This window comes from Cynocephalus volans, chromosome 2 (assembly GCF_027409185.1).
Source record: "Cynocephalus volans isolate mCynVol1 chromosome 2, mCynVol1.pri, whole genome shotgun sequence".
Classification (NCBI taxonomy): Eukaryota; Metazoa; Chordata; class Mammalia; order Dermoptera; family Cynocephalidae; genus Cynocephalus; species Cynocephalus volans.
In genome coordinates, this window is record NC_084461.1 from 100,861,288 (window position 1) to 100,883,912 (window position 22,625).

General features: G+C 39.4%; 1 non-coding gene and 1 pseudogene across 1 annotated transcript; both read left to right on the plus strand.

Annotated features, from left to right (window-relative positions):
- Positions 1 to 22,625, plus strand: part of LOC134370553 (GTP:AMP phosphotransferase AK3, mitochondrial-like) — an 84,451-nt pseudogene that overhangs the window by 5,350 nt on the left and 56,476 nt on the right.
- Positions 16,359 to 16,463, plus strand: LOC134371415 (small nucleolar RNA U13). The gene has a single exon (XR_010022838.1). It is a non-coding gene; the product is annotated as a small nucleolar RNA U13 (small nucleolar RNA).

Consider the following 22,625-nt stretch of genomic DNA (forward strand, 5'->3'; position numbering starts at 1 on the left):
TCATTGTGGATGACACTTGTTATTATTGTAAAGTACCCTTCTTATTTAATGATTTTTGCCCTGAATTCAATCTTTTCTTATATTAAAATTATTATCTGGTGATTTCATTTTATTTGCATTTTTTTCCGGTATTCCCTTGCCCACCTACTTTGTTTCAACATTTTAAAATCACTGTTTAGGCATGTCTCTTATATGTGTAGCATATAATTATATGTGTGGCATATAATTGAACATTGCTTCATGATCAGTATGTGAGTCAAGTCACAGCCTTATATTTCTGGCTCTCACTGTCACTTTTTTGGGAAAAGAAAAAAAAAGAAACAACTGTGTATTTACTGTCACCAATTCCTAAATTTCCATTAGTCCTCAAATCTGCCTTGACCTTGAGGTATCCAGGAGAGGTGCAGTGAGTGCAGAAAGGAAGTAGATCAAGGAAGTGGAAGAAGAGACTGTAACTCCCTGTTTTATTGTTACTGATTCTGGGTCAAGGATAAAGAAAAGTTTTAAAGTGGGCATGATAAGATAGTTTTGATTTAGGCAACAGTGAATTTTTAATACCTGAAAAATGAGTGAACAGAAAATGTATGGGCTCCACCAAAGATATTATCTACAGGCAAGGAAGAGATATCCAGCAGATTAAGTTTAAAGAGCAATCAGTGTGAGAAAAAAAGAAGCTACTTTCCAATTATAACCAAAAAAGTTCAGCTTAATTAATGAACTTGTTACACAGTGTTGTAACTAGTGATTTTCAAGTGTTTTACATAAGAACCATTATTGCAAATTGAACAGATGGTGAAACAGTTTTGATCCATCGCAAGATCACAGAATAATCTGCTGAAAATGGATGAAACTGCTCCAGAGGTTATGCAAAAATTGAATGTATTCTTATGCTGGACACTGAATTTATTCTTTTAAATAAGGCTTAATTATAACAAAATATTTGTATTTTCAAATACACTAACAAATGGATGATTTTATAGTGCCCTGTAGAATTCTCCAGTATAAATTGACAGGGCAGGAATAAATTGTTTTATTCAGACTTCTGGAATCAGAATAGAAACTAACCACTGTTATTTATATGTGGGGTGATAACTCCCTCCACAATTTTCTCTGTGAAATAAACATTAAACTATCAAACTTTTGCTGACTATTTTTATACAAAATGTTCTATTGTTTAAACTAAGCTATATTTCTGAATACTAAAAAGAGAAAGTGATTTAAAGTGTTCCCAGTCCTTCAGCTTTTATTTTACAGTTCTTTGGTAAAGTTAGAGTTTCCTAACCAGTTACTCTCTACATATTATAGATCCTCAAGGATGGACCAAAAAGATTTATTGTTTAACAATAACAACTACAACAGCTGCAGCGACAACAGTGAGTCTTTACTTTAAACGTAGCTATTACGGCAGTTTGAGGGCAAGTCTAGACAAAAGGAAAAAATGTAAATATTTATTTAAAAATGATAATCCTAACTTTTATTGCCTATTGTGTTCCAAACATTCTTATTAACATTCATTACTTCCCCTTGATGTAAATAAAGAAAATAAGTTTGAGAGTCTTAGTTAATAAACTTTTTGAGATAATACAGCTAGAAGGCGGCCAAGTATCAAGCCTGAAACTGACTTTATGGTTAATACTTATTCTCCTAAACCCCAAAAACCTCTCTGTCTGTTTTTCTTCTTTTGAAAAATAATTATTTCCTTGAGATCAGCAGAAAACAAAGAAGGCAATCAATTGTGTTTGAATGGATGTTGATTACCTTTTTGCTGGTAGAACCAGATTTACATCCCTCAGACCAGCCTTGTGGAAATGAAAAAATCTTCAGTGTGAATGACAGCTTTATGACTATGCCACTTAGTCCCAATAGAGACTTTTCCCTGAGAATTCCAACCTCTATGATGAACATGAAACTATCATTTAAAAATTAATGTCAAAAGAGTTATCATAGCATCAATTGTTTTACAATTAGATAGAAAATTAAGCATATATTACCTATGTAATCCCTGGGATTTACGGGAAATTTCTCAGAAACTTTTAGCTCACAGGTACAACATAGGTACCAAATAACTTTTCAACCAAGTATTTACTCTTGATTGAAAATTTTAAATCAAAATCAGATCCCTATATATAAATGTAGAAGTTAAGAAATTGTACATCAAGAAAATGATAAAATATCAATGAATGGTTGGGACTGCAGTAGTGTTAGAGTATTTTTTACAATCATTATGTATTTTTTGATTAGTTATGAATATTCATGAGATACAAAGCTGATTGTCACCCCTCATGGCATGATGTGAGGGCCAGATTCATACTGGCAGCATACCCATTACCACAAATTGCATTTGTACCCCTGATCCTCACCCAATTATCCCCAACCTCCCTCCCCCTCCATCTTTCCCCCCACTCCACTTTGTAGCCCAAGGAATGTTCTCTCCCTCTGCAAGTCCAACGCACTACTATGGTCTTTCTTTCCTTCCTTCTTTCTCTCTTAGCTCCCACATGAGTGAGCACATGCAGTATTTATCCCTCTGGGCTTTGCTTATTTTACTCAACATATGTTTCTCCAGGCTCATCCATGTTATTGCAAATGGAAGTATTTCATTCTTTTTTATGGTAGACTAGTATTCCATGGTGTATATATACCACAGTTTCCAATTTAAAAATGTGCAAAGGTGCTGAATAGACATTTTTCAAAGGAAGACATACAAATGGCCAACAGGTACATGAAAAAATGCTCAACATCATTAGTCATCAGGGAAATGCAAATTAAAACTACATTGAGATACCACCTCACCCCAGGTTATAATCAAAAAGACAGTGAATAACAAATGCTGGTGAGGGGGTGGAGAGAAGGGAACACTCCTACACTGTTGGTAGGACTGTAAATTAGTACAGCCTCTATGGAAAACAGTATGGAGGTTTCTCAAACAACTACAGATAGATCTTCCACACAATCCAGCAATCCCACTTTTGGGCACATACCCAGAGGGATGGAAATCATCATGTCGAAGGAGTACATGCACTCCCATGTTCATCTCAGCTCTGTTTACAATAGTGTAAAGCTAGGGCTCTTGTGGAATCCTGCCAACATAGCCAATTGTAAAGCTCTTTCAATCCTGTTCGTGATGTCAATTGTAAAGCTACATGACTACGCCAGTTGTCAGGTTCTTTTATCTGCCAGTAATCCTGCACCAACTGGGCCAATTGCCGAGATAGGGCTGGGTCTGGAGGTCACAGACCCCTCAAGCCCGTTCACAAACTGGGTCACAAACCCTCCACATGCCAGGCTGGGTCACCAGACCCCCCCACATGCAGGTCCAATGAGCGAGGTAACTGGCAAACAGGTCCTTGGAAGCCGTAGGTTGGAAGGCATGGCCGCATGCATGGCAGCCACCCATGGCAGTAAAACACCAGCCAAGGTGGCGGCCCCGTGCAGGCGCACTAACTCCGCCCATACAGAACCTATTCACAGCAAGTGCTTGGCAAGATTCTGAACATTTTCCTATATTTTCCCAACAATCCATCCCTTCAGGGCCCCTCACCGTACAATCTACACATTCAGAATCTTCCATGACATTCCCTTAGCGAGGATAAATTACCCTTACATTCACACGTTACGCATTCCATCCCAGTACAAAAGTCTTTAGCTTGTTGCAGCACCAACTCAAAAATCCAAAGTCCAAAGTCTCCTCTGAGACCAAAAGCAAAGGTCCTTTCAGCCATGAACCTGTAAAGAGTCAAAAACAAGTTTATCTATTTCCAAGATACCGTGGGACAGACATTGGGTACACATTCCCATTCCAGAAAGAAGGAACAGAAAGGAAAAACAGGCCCCAAACAAATCCAAAACCCAAACAGGACAAATGTTAAGCACACTGGGGCACCTGGAGCCCTAAAGTGTTGGGCAACCTTGCTCCTACAGCTCTGCCAAGTACAGACCATTGAGCTGCCCTGGTGCCTGCAGCTTTTCCAAGCTGGCGCTGCGTACTGCCAGCAGCCCCACAGTTCTGGGCTCCTGGTGGCAGTCCCACTATCCTGGCTCCACTAGACATTTCCTCAGTGGGGGTTCTCTGTGGGGGCTCCTACCCCACTTTTCTGCTCCACATTGCTCCGTAGACAACCTCTGCAGTGGCTCCACCCCTGCAGCAGGTCTCTGCCTGAGTGCCCCAGTTTATTCATACATCTTCCAAAATCTAGGTGGAGGCTGCCATACCTCCACTGCTCTCATGTACTGCTGGCCTTCAAACTTAACACAACATGAACGCCACCAAAGTTTTTGGCTTTTTTTCTTCAGAGGTGCTGAGGCAGGATTGCTCCAGCCAGAGAGGCTGGGATGCAGGGAACAGTTTGCCAAGGGCAATGACACCCCAGGTCTGCCCTCTGAGACAACTCAGTTCTCCTAGGATGGGAGGGGCACTCTCCCAAACTTCTCAAACGCCCTCAGGGCCTGTGATGGGTGGGGCACCCTTCCAGACTTCTCAAATGCCTTTAGGGCATTTTCCCCATTGTCCTGGTTCTTAGCATCTGACTGCCTCACCACCAAGACAATGTCTTTAGCAAACAGTTTATCTGCTTCACCCTTGCATTTTTCTCTGGCTCTCCACTTCTCTACTGCATAGCCAGGCAGCAAATTTTCCAAATCTTTATGCTCTGCTTCCCTTTTAAATTCTGGCTTTTGAATTGCTTCAATCAGCTCACTTCACACTGGCTACTCAGTCTCAGGCAGTTTTTGCAGCATTCACCCACACAGTTCAAACAGCTGCATTTTCCCAGTCTATCAAGGAGTGGCTGCCCTGCCCCTGTGCATATCTGTGGCTCTCTTGTAACTGTTGCCACCAAGACAGGTGCATAGTAAGAGAGACTAACTTTTCCACCTTTTCGTCCAGTAAAAACGTACTTGAAATTCTGTAGGGGCACCTGTCCTTGGGTCATCTGACCATCTGCATGTGGCACTCTTTTCTGGGGCTTATATGCTACTTGGCAAGCCATCAGGTTTAAGTGGCACCCTCCAAGCCTTTTGCCTTCAGACAAATGCAACATGCATTTACTGCATAGTCTCTAAAGCACATTATACCATCCACCCCTAGACCTCATAGTTGAAGCAGCCAGGGGCTCTCCCTGGTTCTGCTCCTTTATGTCTCAATTTCTTGTACATAACAGTTTGTGCCTAGTGATGCACTGTTTTCCCCAACTCACCGCTGGGTTTGTTGTCTTTTCTGGTGTGAGAAGCAGGAGTGGCCAGTCACTGCATGTCATCCTCCAGGACATTTATCTGTGCTTCCAACAACTCTGCTTTCTGCCACAAATCTCAATCAGTTTGCAGCATAGTGATTAGTAGTCAGGCTCTGGTCAGCAAAAAAGTGGCCACCAGGCACCACATGCTCAAGGACAGCCACATTTTATCCCCATCCCAAGGGGTTTGCATTGTAGTGCCTGGCCTATGCTTTCTTGCAGTATAGTGTGCAGCAACCAGATCCCAGTCAACAGGAAGGTGGCCGTAGGGCAGAGCATATTCACAAGTAGCCAAATTTCCTCCTTCTTCCAAGAGCTTTCAGCTCCTGTACTTGCTCAGAATCCTGTTGCAGACTACACTAATTGTAAAGCTAGGGCTCTTGTTGGAATCCAGCTGACATAGCCAATTGTAAAGCTCTTTCAATCCTCTTCATGACACCAATTGTAAAGCTACACAACTATGCCCATTGTCGGGCTCTTTTACCTGCCAGTAATCCTGCACTGACTGAGCCAATTGCCACACTAGGGCTGGGTCTGAAGCTCACAGACCCCTCAAGCCCATTCACAGACTGGGTCACAAACCGTTCACATGCCAGGCTGGGTCACTAGACCCTTCACACACAGGTCTGTGAGCTGGGTAACCAGCAAACAGGTCCTTGGAAGCTGTAGGTTGGAAAGTATGGCTGTATGCATGGCGGCTGCCTGAGGCAGTAAAACACCAGCCAAGGTGGTGGCACTCCACAAGCACACTAACTCTGCCCACACACAACGTATTCACAGCAAATGCTCGGCAAGATTGAGAGGCCCTGACCATTTTCCTATATTTTCCCAACGAATAGCCAAGACATGGAACCAACCTAAATGTCCATCGATGGATAATTGGATAAGGAAATCCTCATGTATTAATATGAGTAGCCGTACTGGCCACCCTTGAGCTTCTTTTTATATGAAAAAAACAACCACCTGTTTTTGAAACCACTGCTTTTGGATTTTTGTTATCTGTTGACTAAGAGAATCCTAACTGATACCGTCAATTTAACATTAACTCATGCCTATAAAACATAACAAAAAATAAAAATCTAATGATGGGCATAATTTGGAACACAGAAACATTTTATGGCTTGGTCTCATTAGAAGGAGAATCAATAAGCATTAGTGTTGTTACCAAGTTAAGACTGCAGATACCAACCCGGGTTGCCTAGGACAGAGAAATATAAGGAAGTGATGTCGCACCCTGATTTGGGCATGGAAGTAGGCAGTATAGAGAGACTGCTCATGGAGTGTTATAGATCAGTGTGAGGGAAGTACCTGGTGAAAACCTTTATGTAATTTGAAGAAGGAAAGTTCTGGTGAAGATGACAGAATAGATGGTCTCCAATGTCACTCTCTCCCACAAATCAACCAATTTACAACTATAAAAATGTAACAACAGCCAAGCTGAGGCTGCTGGAGCTCAGGGGAAGAGGAGAGACCTACGGAGTTCATGAAGGTGGGAGAAACTATGAAGAGAGAAAGAAAAAGCTGCTCTGGGCATTTTGGGCTGCGGCTGCTTTAAGGCTCGAGCTGCTGAGCACATGAAGCAGGAGCCAGCAGAAGCCGCAGCTGTGCCCTTCAGATAGAGTTACTTGGAGGTGGCAGGGGAGAAGAGGGCCTTGGTGGCCCCCAGGACAGCAAGACCACTAATGGGGTTCCCATGGACCCACGCAGGAGTGAGGATCCAGAGCAGCTGAAAAAGGGGAGCCATTCCGAGGCCAGTGAGTCATCGCAACGTACTGGCACAGGACCCACCCCATGGGAAGTGTTTGGAACACAGGCAGTGAGGGAGACAGACCCACTAGGAGAACACTAGGACACAGCAAGGACAGCCAATCCACCCTTCAATCAACACAGGAACACTCAGAGGAGATTGGTCAGGAATGCAGAATTGCATGGGGTGCAGTTTGCTGAAAAAACTCAGGCTCAGATCAGAGTTTCTACACAAGAAAGGTGCACCAGATCTCTGGAAAGCCAGAAGTACCTATAAGGTCAACCATTAAATCCTGAGCTGCACAAAAAGCCTTCCCCGGGAAATCAGCAGCAAAGCAGCAATTTAGCTTAACCATAGAGCTCAAGTACTGGTTCCCACAGGAAGTACCCCCATTTTAGAAGTAAGCAAAGGACAAAAAATTAGTTCTGGCCTAGGCACACCATCAGCACCATGGGGCCCACCAGGAGACATGAGGCATGGAGCCGGGGAATGGACCCCTGCCCACAACTACTCACACCATCAGTGCCTCAGGGCCCCACCTCAGGACCTGGCCCTAGGCATGGAGCTGGGGATTGGACCTCCCTCCCACAACCAGGCACACAGTACAAGCCCCCTAGGGCTCACCCGGGGACCCGAGGCATGGAGAAGGAGACCAGAAACCTCTCCCACAACCAGGCACACTGCACCAGTGCCTCGGGGCCTGCCCGGGGATCCAAGGCTTAGAGCTGGGGACCAGATGCCCGTCCCACAACCAGGCAATGTGCCAGCACCTCAGGGCCTACCTGGGGACCCGAGGCTTGGAGCCAGAGACTGGACCCCCCTTCCACAACCAGGCACAGTGTGCCAGTGCCTCAGGGCTTGCCTGGGGAACCCAGGCATGGAACCACGGACTAGACACTCCCCACAACTAGGCGCACTGCCAGGACCAAGGAGCATCCCCAAAAGATTACCTCCATGTGATAAAACATCACCTCCATGGCCCACCACAGATGCCACAATAACCATGGCTGCCACGAAAGCAGCTAGTTGCCACAACCTCCATGCAGATGGTCTTCCAACCATTGGGGTACATTTACACAAGGAGAGTCACCAGCAGAGATAAAGAAAAGAAGAGGATGTCTCTCTCCACAAAGCCCATTTCAGAATGACAGAAGAAGCATCTCCTCTATGATAATATTGGGGGACCTGATCACACCTCTCATCATTGGACATATCATCTAGGCAACAAATCAACAGAGTAACCATTCTTTCAGAAGGAAAAAAATCTAGGGTTATTAGAGGGGGAAAGTGGTGGGTCAGGGAGATGAGGAGAGATTAGACAAGGGGCATAAAGAATAATTACCATTTATAACAATATGTATGCTAGTAATATTGATTTGATCAACATAACTCAATGTTGAACCCCAGAAATATGTATAATGAATTTTGATTCAATAAAAATTTAAAAAAATAAAAAATAATTTTAAAAAAGAGAAAGGTAAAAAAGGGTAAGGTTTCAGTTTTGTGTAAATATGTAAATCTAAGTGTGTGCTTGACCCAACTGCTGGTCAGTATAAATGAATGAGAAACAATGACTTGTTCTTGTTGGTTTGTTTCCTCTCCCTATCAATATTTCTGCAAGGATTCATTTTTTATATGAGAGGTAGGGGTGTTTACTCCCTTGGCAGAGCCTGGAAGTGTAGTTATCAGACACCTATAGCAAAATTGCTGTTCTTCTTTAAGGCTGCCGAGCAGTGAGGAGACTATCCAAAGAAGTGTATAAAGAGAGGGGTTTTCAATATAGAGTAGACTAAATGTTATATTTTATAAGGTAAATCTAATTGGCATATATTGACTGTATGCACTGAAAACTGGACTATAACTTTTTTTAACACTCATGAAACATTCACAAAAATTGGCCATATATTTAGGTCATAAAAACCTCAATAAACACCATAAAGCAGAATAATGCAGATGTAGTTCTCTGATAATAAGGCAAATCAACTGAGAAGACAAAAAGATCCTAATACCTGAAATTTTAAAACTCTCTTAAAACTCTAGCATCCAAGAGGATATCAAAACTAAAATTGCAGTTTAATTAGAAAACTGATAAAACTACATGCTACCATCCACAGAACAGAGCTAAAACAGTCCTTAAAGAAATCTGGCAGTTTTCAATAATTATGTTAATAAATACCATAGAAAATGTGAATTAACCACTCAGCTCAGAAACATAGGGGGAAAAAATCAATAACCAAAAAGGAGAGAAGGAAAAATGAATTAAATATTAAATAAAATAATAAAATCAAAACCAGAAAAAAGATGATTCCAATGAATAAATTTAACAAATTAAGGTAGATAAACTACTACCTAACCTGAGCAAGAATTTAAACTAAGAAAGCACAAGTAAACATAATAAAAATACAAAGGAAAATAAAAGAATCACAGGGGACTATTTTGCTCAACCATCTGCAAATAAATTTGAACATCAGGTGAAATGAATAATTTTCTAAGAAAATACAATTTACTAAAATTGGTAAATTAAAAATTTAAGTATTAAATATTTAAAACCCAAGAAAAGGAAATGGAAAAAGTTGTCAAAGAGGTAGTCTCCCAAAGAGCATCAGCTGAGGGTTTCACAGACTAATCTCATTGCATCTTTGTGGAATAAATAGGCTCTAAAGCTTTTCAAATTGTTCCTGAACACAGGCAAAAAAGGAAAGCTTTTTCCTTTTCCAATAATAAAAGTAGCATTCATTTGTTACCCAAAACTGATAGCAATAGCACCTAAAGAGTACTGACAAAAATCACTAATGAATACTGATGCAAAAAATGTTTACCAAAGTTTTAGCAAACCTAATCCAATGGCACCTTTAAAGAATTAAGAGAAAAATAATTTCATTCCCTAGGATCTCAAGAATGATTAAATATTACTCACTATGTTAATAGGTGGTTGGGTACAGTTGGCTGGCTCATTCAGTATCTATTCCAATCTCTTTTAAAGTTCATGATCTTTGTTTGACAGGCTCCCTTGCAGCTAGGGTCCTCAAGGTGAACTATGTTTGCCAATCAAATAGATGCACTTGTATGAAACTTGACTTCAGAACTCAATTAAATAGGGCAAGAGTTAGCACCTGAGGCATCTCTTTTGCTGGGGTAGCTTGTAGCAGATATGGTGAGACTCTGGTTCTGATAGTTCTTGCATCAGTGACACAGAGGTGTCAGATGAGAAGTTGTGTTCCTGTAACTAAGAACTGTGGTGGCAGGTTCTCATTCCCAGATTATATTAGGATGGTGTGCTCAGGAATTATCAGATGAGAACATGACTTCCTGACTGTGGCAGAGGAAGCAGTTCCCTTGGTGGGCCAGTTCTGCAGTGTGGTTCTGGGAGTAACTACTAGACAACCTGCTCCTACAGCTTTCTATTGATTTATAAGCAGTTGATTCACTGTATTAAATCCCTTTCTGTTTTCTGCAATTGAATTCTGCCTGATACAATTGACTAAGAAGAAAAAAATGATTGTAATTTTCTCCAAATATGCTGAAAAGGCATTCAATAAATTTCAACATCCATACTTGATTTTTTAAAATTGTTAATAAAATGGGAAAAATGAATATTTCCCCAAAGCCAGCAATTTGCTTAAGGAGGAAACACTAAAAGTATTTCCATTAAGATAACAGCCAGATGATTATGTCTACAATCATTACTACTATTTAGCATAGTTCTATATTATTATAGTTTAATATTATCTAGCATTGCAATGCAATTAGACATGAGAAAAACAAAAGAGATATAAACATTGGAAGAGAGGTACAATGATCACTATTTACAGATAATTGTATACTTGGAAAACCCAAAAAACTCAATTATAAACATATTCAAACAAAATGAAAACTTGTGGGATGGATGGGTAAAAAAATTAGTGTACAAAAATAAATTGCCTTCATCTACACTAATGAAGGAAATAATCAAAATGGAGCAGGTTTTCCAAAACTCGCTTCCTTGGGATAAGCTTTATGAACTCCGTGTTGATATCTTGTTCTTAAGATAAACAATGTTTGTGGTTAGAACAGAAGATCTACTAATTAATGTATTAACCTGCTTGCTCTGAACAAGTCATTTAAGCATTTAAACAGCTGAAGCCTGAGCTTTCTCCTTCAGGTTGCAAATAGACTCTTTTGGCTCCCATGATGTAATCAGTAACCAATAATTATGATTTTTGGTGTTCCGTGAGATAGAACAACTGTATTTAGAGTTTCCCCCCACCCTTGGGAAACTCTCTTACAAAATGCCTCTATTTGTAGCAGACTTTGGAGCATCTTCCAACTCTGTTGGCTTGTGTTTCCCAGGTTGATCCTCAAGCTTGGCTCTCAATAAACTTTTATAAAATTATTTCTGCCATGACAGCCTTAATTTTGGTCCCCAAGACAAACAACAGCTGGTTGGAAAACGTAATGGAAATAAAGAACCAATCTGATATAACAAAAAAGAAAATACCTAAAAATAAACTGAAATATAGGCTCCATTCTAGAAAGGACTTTGTCTGCCTTCTCACATTTTCTTTTTTAATATGTGAAAGAATATAACAAAAATATAAATAGAAATTTAAAATAGATGAGCTGGTCTGTAGTTTATAAGAAAGAAATAAATACAAAAATTCATACGCTTTCAGGGAAAAAAAAAATAATAGTGAGGGGCATGCTGAACCAAATATTTATTGGAATAAATACATTTCATGAACAGAAACATATGACATTTTAGCCATGATAAAGGCAACATTTTAAATTTGGAACTCTTTCAGAGAGGATTCATGCAAGGTTAACTTTCATACTCATGTATGTCTTAACATACTTTATTTTGCTCACACCTGAAGGAGAGTTTGGCTTAGCAGAGAACTCTAGATAGAAAATTCCCCTCAGAACACTGAAGATATTGTTCTCTTGTTTTTTCTATCTAGTATTGCCAGTGAGGAGTATGAGATTAATCTGATTCTTGTCCATTTGTAGCAATTTGTTTCTTCACCTTGGAAGCTCTTTAAAAAAATAAAACAAACTCAAGACATTTAGCTACTTAATGCCAGAGGTTTGAGCAGGACTCAAAACTGTCAAATCTACTACAGCACTAGAGTTCTGTCCATCAAATCTCATACCGCAATGACTACTTACTGTGAATAATATAATGTCGAAAATATAAGCAAAATTAATCTTCCATCAATTCAGCTCAAATTCTTTAATGATTTGCTACCAAGGGAGCTTGAGAACCTCACCTTTCTTAAGCTATCTAAAACTGCATTTCAGTTTTTATCCAGCAGATGTCACCTAAGAAACAGTAAATACATATATATACACACACATTGCTTTCCAAAAAAAAAAAAAAGTTCATTTCTATTCATGAAAGCTAGAATGTTCCTTTTATAATATATCAGTTATAGACGTACGAAGGAGCGTACCACTTAAAAACCTGGCAGATAAATAAAAACAGTTACTCTTATATTCAGACTCTCAAATGTCTTAACTTACATTTAGTCTCTCAAACAGATTGTTTCCAAAATTTTATATACTAAGTTTATACTAATTTTTATATACTTAGTTTAGTTTATACTAAACTAAGAATTCTTTTTAGTGAAAATTGTTAGAATGGTTTTTAATACCAACTATTTCTGTAAGATACAAACAATTAAAAAATAAAATCTCCATTACTTATACCAGAATATAAACCAAAAGAATAGACTAGCAATTTTGAAGTTCAGAAACCAATTTTTACCAACAGCCTCATTCAATCTTCTGTAATCAATTATTCTCTGCCATGTTTGAATAAACTCCTTAATGACCTATAAAACCCTTTGTGATCTGGTCCCTGACCACCTTTGCTGTTTCCATCTCCTTTTCTCCTGGTTCTCCAGCTACTGTGGACTTCTCTCCGCTCCCAAATGTACCAGCATCCCTTTGTATATGTTAGTGGCTCTGTGTGGAGTGAGCCTCTAACTCTCCCTTTATCTTAACAGTCATGATCCTTCCGGACACAATTTGAATGTCAGTTCCCAGCCTTCTTTGGTCACCTTCATACCCATCTAGATTTGAATCCCCTCTGATCTGCTTTTTTCCTTCATAACAGTTTTCACCATTTGTTATCTATTTGTGTGATGATTTGATTAATGTCCTTTCCCCTCTAGAGAGCAACCTCCATGGAAAACCCTGTATCTCTGCTATCCAGCACTGAATCCATAGCAGTGCTTAATTAATGTCGAATGAAAGAATTAGTGAATACAGAGAATAATGTTTATACTCCTCCCCCTGTTAGAATGCAAGCTTCACAAGGGATTATCTTTGTTCCTTTAACTGTTGCATGCCTGAAACAGGCCCATCATAAGCACCAATAAATATTTGTTAGATGGATCCATGAATATGAATGAGTATATATTTTCTAAACCAAAAATTAGGGTATATTTGGTTAGTATTTGAAATGAGGACCAACTTTAGACACATGGGATAGACTATTGCCAAAAATGGGAGCGGTTAAATACCTTTTCTTAACAGCTATTTTTGTCCATTGGCAAAATAGGAAGGGGATGACCAAAACACTGGTCACCTATGAGGCAAGTCCTAGGTGAAATTATATTTTACTTTATTTATTTTTTAGTAGCAATTTAGTTTATTATCATCCTCATTCACTCACTCAGGAACCAACTAAAAACATGACATCAAGCTTTTCATAGGGTGTTCTTCTTTCCTAGGAAGTTATTGGGATTTTTCAACTGGGATGGTGCAGCATAGACATGGACTGTATCTCATAGGTAGGTGGAAGGATGGAGCAGCTCTGCCACCCAGGGAAGGGTTTGGATAGGGGATTTTTCCAGGTACTGCCACACCATGGCACAGGGACCCTGAATGGAATAATTTAGTCATTATTGTACAAACATCATTCATTCTTCATTCTTCATTCATTCATTCAGCAGCTTTTTATTGAATGATCGTTATGTGCCAGTTACAATGCTTGAAGCTAGGGCTACAAAACCAAATGGGACATGGTCCTTGCCCTCAAGAAGTTTCTATCTTGTTAGGGAAGAAAGGCCAAGACACCAATAGCTAAAGTCCAGTGTGGCCCACACAAATAATGATGCACAAGGTATTATAAGAATATACAGATTGACATAAATTAGAGTTGTGGTAGCGGGTCCTCAGGAGGGCTTCCTTAAAGAGGTGACACATAAGCTTAGTTTTCAAGGACAGAAGTAGTTAATTGTAGTAATAAGGGAAGAGAAAACAGCTTCTTAGAAGATAAAATAACATGAGGGAGAGCACAGAGAAAAAAGAGGCAATTGTTTGTTTAGGGAACAAGAAGAAATTCATCCTGGCTGTTAACAGAGCATGAAGCCATTTGATGTAAAAGCTAGGAGGCTCTCAGTGAATCTGAGAGAGTCAGCAAATTAATTCATCCACCCCTACTCTCACAACCCAATCCTCCAATGAATAATTCTTTTTTTGCACATAAGGCAAAAAATAAATTAGAAATAGTAGAAAAGAAGATTTCTGTATGAGTGAAGTTATGGCAAATGCAGGCTTACGGACCAGCATGAGCTTCTGTTACTAGTGTTCTAGGGAAAATAATTCAAGCTGGTCGTAGAGACCAGGCAAAGACTCTACTGAGAATACAATGCTCTTGTAGCCTGGGTTCTCTTAAACACCAGAGCTAAGGAAAAGTCTCATGTACTGCCGCTCTTTTTGGAAGTGCAATCCCAGGGAAGCAAGAGTGAAAGAAAAGGGAAGTGAGGCATGGTCAACCATTAGGGAGGCTCGAGTCAGCTTCTTGTTGGTAGCAAGTACAGCTAATGCTCCATTTCATGGGATGTGTTCAGTAAGACCAAATGAACTACTGCATCTCAAGGCAGCCCATCAGGAGAGTGGAAGGGAAAACAATTTATCTGTCAGCTCCCTCTCATTGCCCATATCCCATTGATCAAAGGTCTTCCCGTGGGGCTTTAACTCACCAAGAAATGTGTGGCCCAGCCTCTTCTGGCATGTAGGGGAAGCTGAGGTCATACTATTTCAGTGACATGGGCTTTGTCATGTTTTTTGGCTATTATTATCTTTGAGCTCATTTTATATGTGGAGATTGTCCTAATTTTCAAGAGGTTGCTCTCCAAAGAAGTAAGAAGCCCTCTTGACATCTTAGATTTGAGGCTCTAGGGTCCATGTTTTACCATTTAGACCCACCTGATTGAGACCTGCACAGGGAGGGGAGTGAGGCACCTCACAGAATCCATCATGGCAGGTGGAGGGAGCGGCATCACCTTCCAGAGACCATTGCCAGAGGTTTCAGCAGTAGCATTTAGTATTTACCACTGGGGGCAAAAGCTGGGCTGTCTGTGCCCAGGGACAGCAGTAATGGGGTGTCCCATGGAGCCATCGTGCTGAGTAACTTGCATGTGGCTCCTGGTCTCAGAGCATCCACAGTTGATTCTCTGGCCTCTTGAAAATTCTGAGAACTACTTAAAACCTTTAATAAAATCCCCTTTCTGCTTAAACTAGCTTGAGTGGGTTCTGTTGTCTGAAATCAAGAACTCTGAGTGATTCATGTAAGCTAAAAGTAAATTTTTAGTTATCTTCAAGTTATGACATACTTCTAATCCTAGATCTGCTCATTTACATGAAACAGATCTCATTAATTTCTACACCATATCCTACAATCACAGAATTCTAGAATTTTAGACATAGAAATATCCTTTTGGAGCCCATTTTATTTTATCACTCATCTTTGGCTTTGAGCAAATTTTCATATCACACACATTTGAGGGAACCAAGTTTCTCCTGAAACCAGAAAAAAGGTTACTTATTTGGTCTGAAATGTCTTCATGCCAGTCATTCAATGAGTACGGCTGAGAGGGCACTCTTGGGAAATTTTATTCATGTCAGAGACAGGTGAAGGACCTGCAGGCTGTAACCTAATTTAGTTAGACACTTCTGGTACCCAAAACAATGACCTATAAAGCAGTACTTTCCTGCAATTCTAGTAAAACCAGGCCACTATTTCCAGCACTTACTTTGTTCCCTGGTCCCTTTGCATTAAGCTATGTCACAGATTTCCTTTTGATAAGATTGATGAGTGAATTTGTAGGAAAAAAAAAACAAATATAGGTCAAAACTCTCAGGAATCTTCGTAACATGTCACTCCATAAAGTGTCCACTTTTGTCCCATGTGTATCACAGTTGTTTTATACTAGGATCACAAACTATTAGAATTGTTATGAAGTTTTTCTTCCTTTTAGCACATTAAGAAGAATCTGGTGAAACGTTCCTTGGATTTGGTGTAATTTTCTTCTTGAGTGGAAAGTTATAATGGCCCAATGGCTACCAGTTTGATGTTTGTTTGTTTGAATAAGCACAACTACTTATTCACCAAAATACTTTTGTGGTTCTTAAGCATGAATGATTTGGGTTTCATACTATGTGTGAGATGTGCCTCCCTCTAAATCTTGTTACAACATTGGTACATTACCCATCTGACGTGAAGAAAAAATTTACATTAACTATTTACCAAGGATTGTTGAGAGAGTGAGTGAGTGTGGGTGTTAAGTTGGGCTTGGTACCAGAATCATCAAAGGATAGTATAACCACTCTCCTCCCCCAAGGTTTTTATATACTACTCTTCAGGTTAGGAATTAGGATGGCAAAGAAACAGAGCTCTATATTGGGTTTAGGTGAAGGTGATCAGAAACATTTTAATGCAAAATGTGTTAGTCAGCAAGATGTCCCTATGCAGAACATGTAGAGATATATATTTTTAAAAATAATCTATCCTGGCCACAACAGGGGAATACAAGCCAACCATGGTTGCAAAAGTATATTTAATAGTTTTATAAGGGTGTGTTTCATCAAGCAAACCATTCCATGGCTACATTTCTGAAAATGTTTTGCTCCTCCCATCGCTCTCTGCCAATGGCCCCTTGAACAAGTTCAAGGCTGCTTGTCCTGCTTCTACAAGACATGTGGCCCCAAACTGAGAACCACCCTCAGAAGGAGTAGCTGTTCATCAATAAGGTAGATCAGATCCCTCCATGTGTTGAGCCAGAACCAGACTGAGGAGCATTAAGTTAGAAAAAATAAAGGATAGGTCTCATAATATTTGTTTTTTCCCCCTTAATTTCAAATGATAACTACCAAGTCCGTCTGCTTTCACTGCATCTTAGTCCTTGATTTGAAAGTCCATTCTCAGTAGGTATTAGACTGACTTCTCTTTCTCATACTTTAACATAAATATACAAACACATTCCCACACACATGCACATGTTCATATAGTGAACTCAAGCATAGAAGAATGTATGGTGACGAGTTAGTCTACCTCCTACCCCTGACATCCATTTCCCTTCTGTAGAGGCAACTATTGTTACCTGTTACTTGTCTATAATTCTAGAGATATTCTTTCCTATATGAGCAAGTACATGTATATCCATTTATAGATATCCTCTTTTTACATGAATATTTACATACTACATGCAATGTTTACACATGCATTTTTTTTTTTTTTTTTTTTTTAAATTTTATTTTGTCGATATACATTGTAGCTGATTAATGCTCCCCATCACCAAATACACATGCATTTTTGTAATTTAACAAATATATTAGAAATAATTCTATATCAGTACACATAATTATTCTTTTTTTATGGCTGCAAAATATATGACTGTAATAGAGAAGCTGTTAATCTCTCAACTACACTCTAATTACTATTGCTTTTTCCCATCTCATATAGTTGTCAGTTCTAAAGTAATTAGAGAATGTGGCAGCATGTGATATTAGCTAAATAGTTTTTACCTTTCTATAGAAAATGGCACTTAGGTGATTGGTGGGTACTTTGCTAAAAGTGGGGTATTTTTGTTTTTTTCCCCCATATATTTAAAGCCTGTTTTTTAAAGAAAGACTTAAATCTCTACTTTTTCCAAATACCTTCTCTCCTCTTGACACTGATTCTTACTTCATCTATATCTTTTTAAGCTTAGTTTTATGTTGTTCCCAAGTCCTCTTGATGGAATTCCGTTCCCTATTTTCAGTGTGGATTAAGTGGTCAGAGAAGACACAAGGGTCTGAGATAGTCTAGATTTTTGAAAGGATAGTGGTGGAAGCCAAGCTACGTCTCTGTCTTGTCCAAGAAATTCTCTAGCTGTCTTTGCCTTGAAAACCTGCTCTTGACATTTCTTCTGGCATAACATTTGGGTCAAACCAATCTGATCTTCTGGTCCATTCCTTTAAATTTGAAAAAGATTTTTCCCAGTGGGGTCACTGAGCATTGTAGTAATTGAGGGCTCTGTCAAAGTCACAAAGTCTGGGAATGTGATGGCAAATGGAATCTGCTATATTACCATAGTGGATTGACTTATGTCCCCCCAAAACTCACGGAAGCTTAAATTGTGTCCCCCAAGTTTTATGTATTAGATGCTTGGCCCCACTGTGACTGTTAAAAAGGTGGGAAATCCTGTTATGAAAATTGAAAGGTGGAGCCTTGAAGAGGTGATTAGATTATAGGACCATGCCATAGTGAATAGATTAAAAATGGTGGTCAGGGGTGTGGTTATGAGGGCTTTAAAAGAAGAGAGAGGAGAGAGTCTCTCTGGCTATCTCTGCTCTCTCTCTGCTCTCCCTGCTTCCACCATTTTGCAATGTGAGACCCCTGGGTCACTGTCACCACCACCAGATGGACTTTGGATTTCCCAGCCTCAGAAACTGTAAGCAATAAATTTCATTTTTCTTTATAAATCACCCAGTTTCAGGTATTTTCTTATAAGTAACAGACAGGGACTAATACAGTTACCCTTCCTTCACTCTGCCACCAATAAGTTATAAGCGGCAGTGGTTCTCTTTCATTGTACCACCAGATGTGTTGGCGAGAAAGAGAAACTAGTAGTGATTCTACATATTTCTGCTACTGCCAAACCTCACAAGCCTGTCACACCATTCTTAGCACAAGGAAGAGCCCAGAGAATAAAAATCTTAAAATGAATAACTCCTCTTTAAAAGAACTAGCAATACCACTTTTGGGTATTATGGCAGAGATAGGTCAGCCATCCTCCAAAAGTCTTTGTTCCCCTTCCATGGATAGAGTAGTTTCTGGGATGAGGCTGCCCAATCAGGGCCAGTATTTCTTAGCAGGCTGCTAAGAAATATAAATCACATTTATTTAGCTGCACTGGCTGCCACTAATGGAAGGTCAGTGAAAGTAATGTGTGTAATTTCTGAGCCAAAGAAATGAAAAAGCTTGTGAATCTTCTCCATTCTTTTTTTTCTCCATCTTCTGGCTGGATGTTGACAAAGAGGCTAATGGTGAAAAGAGGCAGAACCTCCTTCAGCCTGGGTCTGTGAATGGCTCTGTGGAACAGAGCTTTCTCTCCCCAGCAGCCACATTTACTTGGACTTTACATAAGTGAGAAATAAACTTTCATTATGTTAAGCCTCTGAGATTTCAGGGTTTATCTGTTATATCAGCTAGCATTTGTTAACTCTTATAGATATCTATCATAGAAAAACTCTGGCACAAGGAAACATATAGAAGAAAATCAATTGTATGTAATATTTGTTCACTTTGAGAAAAAAATGGAAAAGAACAACTGTGTTTTATTTATATAATGAAATACTGTATAATAGATAAAAATGAATAAGTTTACATGCATATCAATATGGAAAAATCTAACAATATTGAGTGGAAAAGGTGGTCTACAAAGAGTGTGCACAGGATGATACCATTTTATGAAATTTTAAAACACACGAAACAATCTAATATTGTTTATAGACACATACCTATACAGTGAAATTACCAGAACAGGAATGGGAAGGATACATTCAGGTTAGCAGTTAGCACTAGGGAAGGAAGAAGAAGAAAATGAGGGGGGGGGGCGGGGTGGAGGGGAGCTTTGGCTATAATTGTTACTTTTACTCATTTTTAAAAGGAAGGCTCTGGGCATAGTTTAATTTTAATGTTGGGGTTTGAGGAGTCCCTCAAAATGTCACCCCTCTTCCCACCTGACTTCTGGACCAAATAAAAGAAAGTCAGAGTCAGACAGATGGACAACAAAATATCACACTTATTACTAGTTAAATAGATGATGAAAATGTGGCTCAGATCTGGAATTCCAAATACTGGACCCACAGAAATAGGCAGGAGTGCTCATCCAGTCATCAACAGGGCTGGACCTCCCAGGGCTGGACCTCCCACGGCTGGCAGAAAGCCATCAAGAGCACGTGCTCTCTGCGGGCAGGTGCACTCTCAAGAGGAAGAAGAGAGCAAGGGACGGCTCTAAGCATGAGTAGTTCCTGCTCCCAAACTTGTCAGTGAGGGAAGGCCCTCTACCTCTCATGAGCAGGAGTAACTGAGATATCAACAAGAGACCAGGATTGCACCAACAGTTGAGGTCCCTTCACAGAGAAGGAAATCTTGGGAGTGCACAAAAATGTACTCCACCCCTCTATCCAACAGTTAGCATCTCCCTAATCTTGGAGGTGGTTATGTAGGCATCTGTTATATTATTTTTCTATAACTTTCTTTTTGTTTCAAATATTTCCTAGTCAAAATTTAAATTAGAAGAATCCTTAGTCTCAATGCCTCATAGCTCTGCCCAGAAACCCTCCTCTAATACAGAAAGCATTCTAACTGGCAATGCCTTATTTGCATTAAGATCCATAGTGAAAAACAAAAGCACTAAGACCAAATATCTTTGCTGGGCATTGTCAAAATGGCCCTTCAAATGCCCTGGAGTTTGTCCAATGGATCCAAGCACTTAGCTTTAGGGAAACAGCCAAATGGACCATAACACCTTCCTGATTCAGATTCAGATTTAAACAACATCAATCAACTGAGAGAGGCCTCAGTGAGGTGGTTGAGTGAGTGGTTATGGACTCCACAGTTAGACTTAGATTCAAAGCTAGGCTCCTCCACTAACTTATTAGCTGTGTGAACTGTGGGCAAATTACTTAACTCTGAGTTTTCTTACCTGCCTGGTCAGGTTGTTTGCAAAGTTTAAATGAAGTAATGGGAGTAAAGCCCTTAGCAAGGTCCCTGGCACTGGATAGACACTGAGAAGTCAGAAAATAAGGCCTAGAGTTTTCCTGTGTGTTTGTATTTTCCTTCGGATATCATCTCAGGGCGTGCTCTCTGTGGAGGACAAAACTTGTCATCCTGTGAACACTAATTTTGTAATCCACCAATTAGATAAAAGGCTATTTTATTTTATAAACTCCATTTAGAAAATGCATTTTGTTACATGATAGGAACTAATGTCCAATATGTAATTTGCTTCAGTAAAATGTGGGCCCAATCCTCTTTCAGTTCAATAAAAATATAACCCTACTGGAAGACACATTTCTCATCTGCCCCACTTTCAAATTTTCACTCAAATCTGTGTCTATGTGAAATTCTGAATTCTTGCTAGAGTTAATGTTTCCTAGGTCTATCCAGATAGATGCTAAATAATGTAAATGAAGTATACTACAACTGGTCAAGACTATTACTATTTCAGATATTTTGCTTGACATTTAGAACTTCCAGATTTAAATCTGGAATTAAATTTATTTGCTTACTTCGTAATTGTTTGTCTGCCTCCACTAGTGCATAAGTTCTGTGAGAGCTTGGAATTTCACCTAGTATATAATAGGCACTTAATAAATCACCGTTCGATGAATGAATGAATGAATGAGAAGTTTTTACCACACAACTAAAAAAATAATGTTTGAGCTAGAAAATAAGGTTTGTATTTGGGCTAAGCTTCTTTCATCTAAACGTATTGAGTATTGCATGTAATTTTTTCTCTAAATTCAATGAATTATTTTAAATCTCCACTCTTTCTTCATTTCTTAAGTTAATCTAGAACTGTTCACGTATGAACTGTGTACATTTCACATTGTATATAAATATAAATACATTTTGAATTGTAATACCCATGTCCATTGCCTAATGAACTAGACATGTTTTGTCCTAGGAGAGAATCCTGAAGAACCCAGTGTCTATTTTCACAGCAGCCTTAGTTGGCCTGTGTAGGTAGTTTAAAGGGCTATTTAGATCTGTCATTCTGTTGTGGAGTGTTTGTATAATTTTAGTACCAGTACAAAAGAACTTCTGTTTGAGATTTTTCCAAAGGCAAATGAAATCATTTCTTTTTCATGACAAGCCTATTTTACTTTTTTTGAAAATATTGGAGAACTACTCTCAGGTGCAAGGTTATCTTCTTTACTAGGCTTTTGTGGGGTTTTTTGTTTGGTTTTCGTGATTTTTTTTTTTGGCAGCTGGCCAGTACTTATTGGGTTTTTTTATGTTAATAACTTTTTGTGTGTTTTTAAAAAGCTTCAAGAGTGTTTATAAGAGATTTGTGTTCTCTTCATAAAGAGGGACTTGACCTTTTGACCATGATCCCAGAGACATTGAAGGCAAAAACTACCCCCAGTCACTTAGGTGAACTCAGCACTCAGGGAATGCCACTTGTCAGCAGACCTTAAAGGCAGTTCGATGAAGATTAGCAAGGAAGAATGTAATTCCTAGTTAAAATAAACCTCCACAGACTTTCCAGGTGGATTGCCTAGACGGCAGGAGATACAAACCATGTAAGAGAATGCATTTGGAAAGCACATTTCAAATAGTTCTATTTGACACAGTCATTCTATCACCTTATTGCACTCCAACTACATAC